Genomic DNA, 8,151 nt, shown 5'->3' with positions numbered 1-8,151 from the left:
CAGAAATACAGGAAGGAATATCATACAAGCCAGTTCTCCACTAAAAAAAAAAAAAAAAGTAATAAAAACCAACCCAAAAGGTAAAAACATTTTAGCCACATTCTCTGTCTTCCACCTGGTTTAGAAAGCAGGAAATACCAAACCAATGCCAGTTCATTTAAAGACTTACTTAAAAAATAAAATAAGAAACTATCCTTAAAATCTGGCAGGTAGTTCTTAGAGGCCACTCTGGTAGCGTAGTGGTTACAAATCGGGCTGCGAACCTTAAGGTCAGCGGTTCGAAATTACCAGCCGCTCCATGGGAGAAAGATGAGGCTTTCTACTCCCATAAAGATTTACATCCTCGGAAACCCTGTACAGGGTCGCTATGGGTTGGAACCGACTCAACGGCACTTAACAACAACAACAACAGGAGCTTGCCTTAATCATCCTGGTCAAATGTGATACATGTGGTCAATGAATATGGCCACCGTCTCCTCTGTTTCTTGCTAGTAATGGTCTTCATCTGGAGGGAGGATGTTGGCCTGGGCACCACTTGATGTCATTCATACAGCCTGAGGTCTCAAGGTCAAAGTGCCTTGGAATATTCCATTCATATCTTCATTGAATCTCCCCCATATACAGTCTCTTGTCACTGGATGCTGAGAGAATGAAGGGCTCATCAGGGTGGAAAGCTACTTCACTGATGGAGCCAGCATGGCCAAACAGCTTATATAGAATTCTTCTACTTGTGGTATCCCACACATACACAAACCTGTCAGCTGAACCAGCTGCTATTTTGCTTCCATCAGGTGACCAAGAACATCTCAGAAGATTCTTTTCAAAATTGTGCACATTTCCTTGAAAGATTTTCACACATCTCTCCTTGGGGGCAAATGGCTGGACATCCCAAACTCACACTGTATTGTCCATTGCATTGGACAAGAAATAAGAGCCTTCAGAACTTAAACTCAAGTCAGTCACTGAATCTGCATGACCTCTCATGGTATAGGTGAACTTGCTTTGACACAGGTCCCAGACCTTGATATCATTGTCTATGCCACCAAAAATAATTTGATCACTTGTGTCATTGAAGGTCACAGCTAACACCTGGTAGGTGTTTTGAAAAGTCTGCATGGCTGCTTTCTTACAGATGTCCCAAAGCTTAACTGTACCATCCTCACTGCCAGTACAGACAAGCTGGGGACCTCTCCTGGCCGATTAACAGGAATTCACAAAGGAAGTATGTCCTTTCAGTCTTTTAACTTTCTCGCCTGTCTCACTATCCCACACAGCCACAGTTTTATCTGTGGATGCTGAGAAGAGCATGCTGCCGTCTGTGTTATAATGTAGTTCCATCACGGCTCCACTGTGTCCCTTCAATGTAGCATAGTGATCACAGTCACCATACACATTCCACAACAATATCAGTCTATCAAATCCTGCAGACACTAAGGTGGATCCATTGGGGTGAAATCTGCAACAGTATACTTCTCTTTCATGTCCTGAAAGCAGCATGATTGGGGCTAGGAGAAGGAACACCTAGGAGGCCCTGCTTGCAGCAAAGCTCCCTGCTGCTGCCCCGTTCCGGGGGCCCAACTCCACTGCTCCCAATAGCAAGTCAGGGTGCTGCTGTTTGACTGGGACAAGGGGTAACTCCGGGCCCTTGCACTTTTGCTCTTCTATCATGGCGGCAACCACTCTCCTCTGCCCAAAATGAAGTTTTTGACAACTTCAACTTTGTCTCCGTTTATGTGGATGTTGTCTATTGGTCCAGTTGTGCACATTTTTGTTTCCTTTACATTGAGATGCAATCCATATCGAAGGCTATGGTCTTTGATCTTCATTAGCAAGTATCTGAAGTCCTCTTGGCTTTTAGCAAGCAAGGTTGTATCATCTGCATATCTCAGGTATTAATGAGTCTTCCTGCAATCCTGATGCCATGTTTTCCTTCATACAATCCAGCTTCTCAGATTGTTTGCTCAGCATACAGGGTGAATAAGTATGGTGAAAGAGTACAACCATGGTGCACACCTTTCCTAATTTTAAACCATTCAGTGTTCCTTTGCTTTGTCCAAACAACTGCCTCTTGGTCCATGTACAGATTCCTCATGAGCACAATTAAGTGCTCAGGAATACTAATACTTCAGAATGTTGTCCATAGTTTGTCATGATGCACACAACTGAAAGCCTTCGCATAGTCAATAAAGCACAGGTAAACAGCTTTCTGGTATTCTCTGCTTTCAGCCAAGTTCAATCTAAAGTCAGCAATGATATCCCTTGTCGCACATCCTCTTTTGAAACTGGCTTGAACCTCTGGAAGTTTGCTGTCAATGTATGACTGTCTTTGGATTATCTTTAGCAAAATTTTACTCGAATGATATATCAGTGATATTGTCCAATGACTGCAATGTTCCATTAGGTCATCTCTCTTTGGAATGGGCACAAATACAGATTTCTTCCAGTCACTTGGCCAGGTAATTGTTGTCAACATTTCTTGGCATAGTTGAGTGAGTGCCTCCAGTGCTGTAGCAGTTTGTGGAATGTTTTCAATTTGTATTCTATCTATTCCTGGTGCCTTGTTCTTTGCTAATGACTTCAATGCACGTTGGCCTTCTTCCTTCAGGATCACTGGTTTTTAATTGTATGCTATCTCTTGGAGGTTGAACATCGACCATTTCTTTTAGGTACGGTGACTCTGTATATTCCATCTTCTTTTGATGCTTTCTGCATCATTCAGTATTTTGTCCACAGAATCCTTCAATATCGCAAGTTGAGGTTTGAATTTTTTTCTTCAGTTCCCCCAGCTTGAGAAATGCTGTTTTCTTCCCTTTTGGTTTTGTACCTACAGGTCTTTGAACATTTCGTTATAATATTTGACTTTGTCCTCTTTAGCTGCCCTTTGAAGTTTTCTGTTCAGCTCTTTTACCTCCTCGCTTCTTCCATTTTCTTTAGCATCTCTATGCTGGAGAGCAAGTTTCAGAGTCTCTTCTGACATTTATTTTGGTCTTTTTCTTTTTTCTTGTCTTCTTAATGACCTTTTGCTTCTCTTTATGATGTCTTGATGTCATACCACAACTCTTCTGGAATTCGGTCTTTAGTTGTCTAATACATCAAATCTGTTCTTCAGATGATCTCTAAATTCAGGCAGGATATATTCAAGGCCATACTTTGGCTCTGGTGGACTTGTTTTAATTTTCTTCAGCTTCAGCCTGAATTTGCATGAGCAATTGATTGTTTGTTCCACAGTCTTCCCCTGGCTTTCATTTGGCTGATGATATGGAGCTTTGCTGCCATCTCTTTATACAGATGTAGTCTCTTTGATTTCTGTGTATTCCACCTGGTGAACTCCATGTATATAGTAGTCATCTTTAATGTTGTTTAAAAGAAGGTATTTGCAATGGACAAGTCATTGGTCTTGCAAAATTCTATCATGCCATCTCCAGCATTGTTTCTATCACTAAAGCTACAATTGTCAACTACTAATCCCACTTCTTTGTTTCCAACCTTTGCATTCTAATCACCAGTAATTATCAATACATCTTGATTGCATGTTTATTCAATTTCTGACTGAAGAAGCTGGTAGAATTTCATGATCTCTTGCTTTAGTGACTGGAGCATAAATTTGAGTAATACTGGTATTAATTGCTCTTCCTTGTAGGTGTATGTGGATATTACCCTATCACAGACAACACTGTGCTTCATGACTGATCTTGGTATGTTTTTTTGATGATGGGCTCACTAATGCCTAGGATATTAATGTTTATGCATTCCATTTCACTTCTGACAGCTTCCAATTTTCCTAGATTCATACTTCGTGCATTCCACGTTCTGATCATTAATGGATGTATATAGCTGTTTCTCTCCATTTTGAGTTGTGCCCCATCAGCAAATGAAGGTCCTGAGGACTTTGCTCTATTAGCGTCATCTTCTTCAACTCTACTTTGAGGAGGCAGCTCTTCCCCAGTCACATTTTGAGTGTCTTCCAACCTGAGGGGCTCATCTTTTGGCACTATATCTGACAATATTCTGGCATTACTCATCATGTTTCAATATTCAATAATCTGATGCTGACAGTGTTTCACTGCTATTCATATGGTTTTCAGTGACTAAATGTTCGGAAATAATCCTTCTCTACTTCTTCATAGTTTATTTTTGTCTGGAAGCTCAGCTGAAACCTGTCTACCATGGGTAACCCTGCTGGTATTTAAAATATCTGTGCCACAGCTTCTAGAATCATAGCATCGCACAAGCCACCACAGTACTTCAAACTGACAGACACGTGGTGATACAACTACATGAGAATCTATAACTATCTCAATTTTTAAAAAAGTAATCACCTCTTAAGGACAGAACTGAAGGTGAAAGGATTGATTTTCATTAGGCTTTTCATACTAATCTTGTTGTTGTTGTTAAGTGCCGTTGAGTCGATTCTGACCCATAGCGACCCTGTGTAGGGTTTCCATGGAGCAGCTGGTGAGCTTGAACCACCAACCTTGCAGTTCAAATGACTCTGCAGTCTGACACATTAGCCCACAGCGCCACACCAGGACTTCTCTTATCTATCGTAGTGATGGGTATGTGTTGTAGATTCGGTTCTGATTCACAGAGACCCTGTGCAGGGTTTCCAAGGCTGTAAGTCTTTATTGGAGTAGAAAGCCTCATCTTTCTCAGGAGGAACCGCTGGTAGTTTCAAACTGCTGACTGAGATAAATAGCCTGACTTGTAACCACTATGCTACGAGAGCATATATTATCTTGATTATGAAGAAAAAACTTTTGTTTCCTCTTAAGTGAGGTATTATATGTAAGGTATTTGACTCATAGAATGTCTTCAATAAACTTTAGCTTGCTTTCTCTTCCATCTTACGGCTAAGAACAATGGCTAGGGAAAGACATCAACCTAATTCTGAGATATAGAGCCACCAGTAAATCATCCAATGAGATTATTAAGGACTAAAATGGGGAACCAAAAAGTATTTATACCAAGGTAACTTTCTCTCCATTCTTTCTCATCAATGAACAAGTTTTAAACTAAGCCCTCTTCCAAATTCTTGTTTAATAAGCTAAAGTAGGCAATTACAGGGAAATCTAGAGACAAAATATTAGATGTTATACAGTGTCTTTTCCTCATATAATTTCTTCCACTTTCATAGTGATTCACTGTTAGCTATGTTCATTATCATTAACCTTTATTTAATGCTTAGTATATCACTGAAAAGGAGCTCTGGTAGCGTAGTGGTTACTAATCAGGCTGTGAGCCGCAAGGTCAGTAGTTCCAAACTACCAGCTGTTCCGCAGGAGAAAGATGAGGCTTTCTGCTCCTGTAAAGATTTACAGCCTCAGAAACCCTGTACAGGGTCACTATGAGTCGGAACCGACTCCACAGCACATAATAAGATACTTTTACTTTTAGTGGGAAAAGAATACAGAGAATGGGGGAGAAGGGGACTATAATTCAGTCTGAGGCAACAGATGGAACAGCAAGTGTGAGGGGCTGTTTTTGGAAAGCGCCATCAAGTGCCTGTATAGGGTTTCCAAGGAGTTGTTGATGGGTTTGAATCACCAATCTTGTGGTTAGCAATCCAGAGCTTACCCTACAGCGCCACACCAGGACTCCAGTGTGAGGATAAGGGATAGAAATCTGAAAAAGCAAACATTTAGGAAAGAAAGTGTGTCTCTGTGTGTGTGTCATTCTTGGCTATTAACTAAGAAAAGGGAGAGCAAGAGGTATACGGATGAAAAAACCATAGCAAGTTAAGGGTCTGGAGTTTCAGTTTCCTATGAAGGAGAGAGGACGAAGAACTAAACCCCCCACTCCTCTTTTAGCAACTGGATTTCTCTCTAGAGTTTAAATTTCAGATATTTACATATAACCGTGGGTTAAGAATTGAGTTGCTAACCACAAAATCCGAGGTTCAAACCCACCAGGCACTCTGCTGGAGAAAGACTGGACCATTTGCTCCTGTAAATATTTAGTCTTGGGAACCCTAAGAAGCAGTTCTACTCTGTCCTAGAGGGTTGCTAGCTATGAGTTAGACTCAACTCGATCGCTGTTGAAAACCAAGTTAGATGTAACAAATTCTCCTCAACCTTCTAATTTCTCACTGAGTGACCACTGAAATTCTCCTCTCTTTAATTTCACTTGAACTAAACTAATCTTTTTGTAATCTATCAACTAGTTCTTTCTATACTATTCCGAATTTTACCACTTTAGTTTATTACCACATCAATTTTCATCTTAAGAATCAAAAGCATCTATGTGGCTTTCCAAAATTAGTTTTAGAGCAGAGGCTAGTATACAGATCTTCTTACTATTGCTTTCTCCATCATGGTGTGTCGCTGTAAGATAAGCACTGGACTACTAACCACAAGGCTGGTATTTCAAATATACCACTTGCTCCTCAGAAACCCTACACAGGGTTGCTGAGTTGTAAGTGACTCAATAGCATTAATAAGAACAATATTTCTTCTCACCTAGAATACTTGCAAATTTTCTAAACCAAGTCCTTTTTATTTCATTATTCAGATTAATTAATGCTGCTGTTGCCGGGTCCACTGAGTCAGTTTCAACTCGCAATGACTCTATGCACAACAGAACAAAACACTACCCAGTCCTAAACCATCCTCACAATCATTGCTATGTTTGAGCCATTGCTATGGACACTGCGTCACTTCATCTTGTTAAGGGTCTTCCTCTTTTTTGATGACCCTCTACTTTACAAGCATGTCTTCCTCCAGGGACCGATTTCTCCTAATAATATATACAAAATGCATGAGACAAAGTCTTGCCACCCTCTCTTCTAAGGAGCATTCTGGCTGTACTTCTTTCAAGAAAGGTATGTTTGTTCTTCTGGCAGTCCATGGTCTATTCCATATCCTCTGGTAACTGTATAATTCAAATGTAGCCATTTTTCTTCAGTCTTCCTTATTAGGTATCTCATATGAAAACTTCTACAAACTGCTACAATCAGAAATGTATCAAACATGTACTCAAGGTGCATTGATATTTGGAATGCAAAAGTTGGAAACAAAAAGGAAGGAAAAGCTTTTTGGCTCTCTGAGCAACACCATGACGGTTAGCAAGAACAAGTACCTTCCAAAAGGAGGCAAAAAGGAGCCAAGAAGAAAGTGGTTGATCCATTTTGTAACAGATTGCTATGATGTGAAGGCACCAGCTATGTTCAATATAAGAAATATTGGGAAAACACTAGTCACATGACTCAAGGAACCAAAATTGCATCTGATGGGCTCAAGGACTGTGTTTTTGAAGTGAGCCTTGCTGGTTTACAGAAGGATGAAGCTGCAATTAGAAAATTCAAGCCAATTACTGAGGATGTTCAGGGCCAAAATTGCCTGACCAACTTCCAGGGCATGAATCTTACTGGTGACAAAATGTGCTCCCTGGTCAAAAAAATGGCAGACCATGATTGAAGCTCATGTTGATGTCAAGACTACAGATGGTCATTTGCTTCGCCTGCTCTGTGTTGGTTTTACTAAAAAAGGCAACAACCAGATTTAGAAGATATCTTATGCTCAACTCAACAAGTCTGTCAAATCTGGAAAAAAATTATGGAAATCATGACCCAAGAGGTGCAGACAAATGATTTGAAAGAAGTGATCAATAAACTGATTTCAGATAGCATTGGAAAGGACATAGAGGAGGCTTGCCAGACTATTTACCCTCTCCATGACGTGTTTGTTAGGAAAGTGAAAACGCTGAAGAGCCCAAATTTGAGTTGAGATAACTCATGGAGCTTCATGGTAAAAGGCAGTAGTTCTGGAAAAGCTACTGGAGATGAGACAGGTGCTAACACTGAACGAGCTGATGGCTGTGAGCCACCAGTTCAACAATCAGAATCTGTTTAAAATTCAGACTTTAATGATGACAAATGAAAGATCTTATTTGTGAGAGAAAACAATTGTTAAAAGGGAAGGAAAAGAAGTTGAAATACATGGACTTAGTGCTAGAAAACCTGATGTCACATGCTAGAATTCTAAAAGATCAATGACTTACTAAAAATACTTCTTTTCAATACAATTGATGACTCTATCTATGGACCTCACCAGATGGATTACATAGGAATCAAATTGGCTACATCTGTGGAAAGAGAGGATGGAGAATCTCAGTATCATCAGTTAAGAAAAAGTCAGGTGCTGACCACAGAGAAGG

General features: G+C 40.2%; 3 pseudogenes; 1 reads left to right on the top strand and 2 right to left on the bottom strand.

Annotated features, from left to right (window-relative positions):
* The window catches only part of LOC102842198, a 107,850-nt pseudogene extending 107,421 nt beyond the window's left edge, over nucleotides 1-429 (bottom strand).
* Nucleotides 430-600: 171 nt separating this feature from the next.
* LOC102842705 lies at nucleotides 601-1,668 on the bottom strand (annotated as a pseudogene).
* A 5,382-nt stretch (nucleotides 1,669-7,050) lies between these two features.
* Nucleotides 7,051-7,847, top strand: LOC102841814 (annotated as a pseudogene).
* The last annotated feature ends 304 nt before the right edge of the window (nucleotides 7,848-8,151 follow it).

The sequence above is a fragment of the Chrysochloris asiatica genome, unplaced genomic scaffold (genome assembly GCF_000296735.1).
Source record: "Chrysochloris asiatica unplaced genomic scaffold, ChrAsi1.0 scaffold00036, whole genome shotgun sequence".
Taxonomy (NCBI): domain Eukaryota; kingdom Metazoa; phylum Chordata; class Mammalia; order Afrosoricida; family Chrysochloridae; genus Chrysochloris; species Chrysochloris asiatica.
The sequence above is the reverse complement of the archived record's forward strand: the minus strand, read 5'-3'. Positions and strand labels throughout refer to the sequence as shown.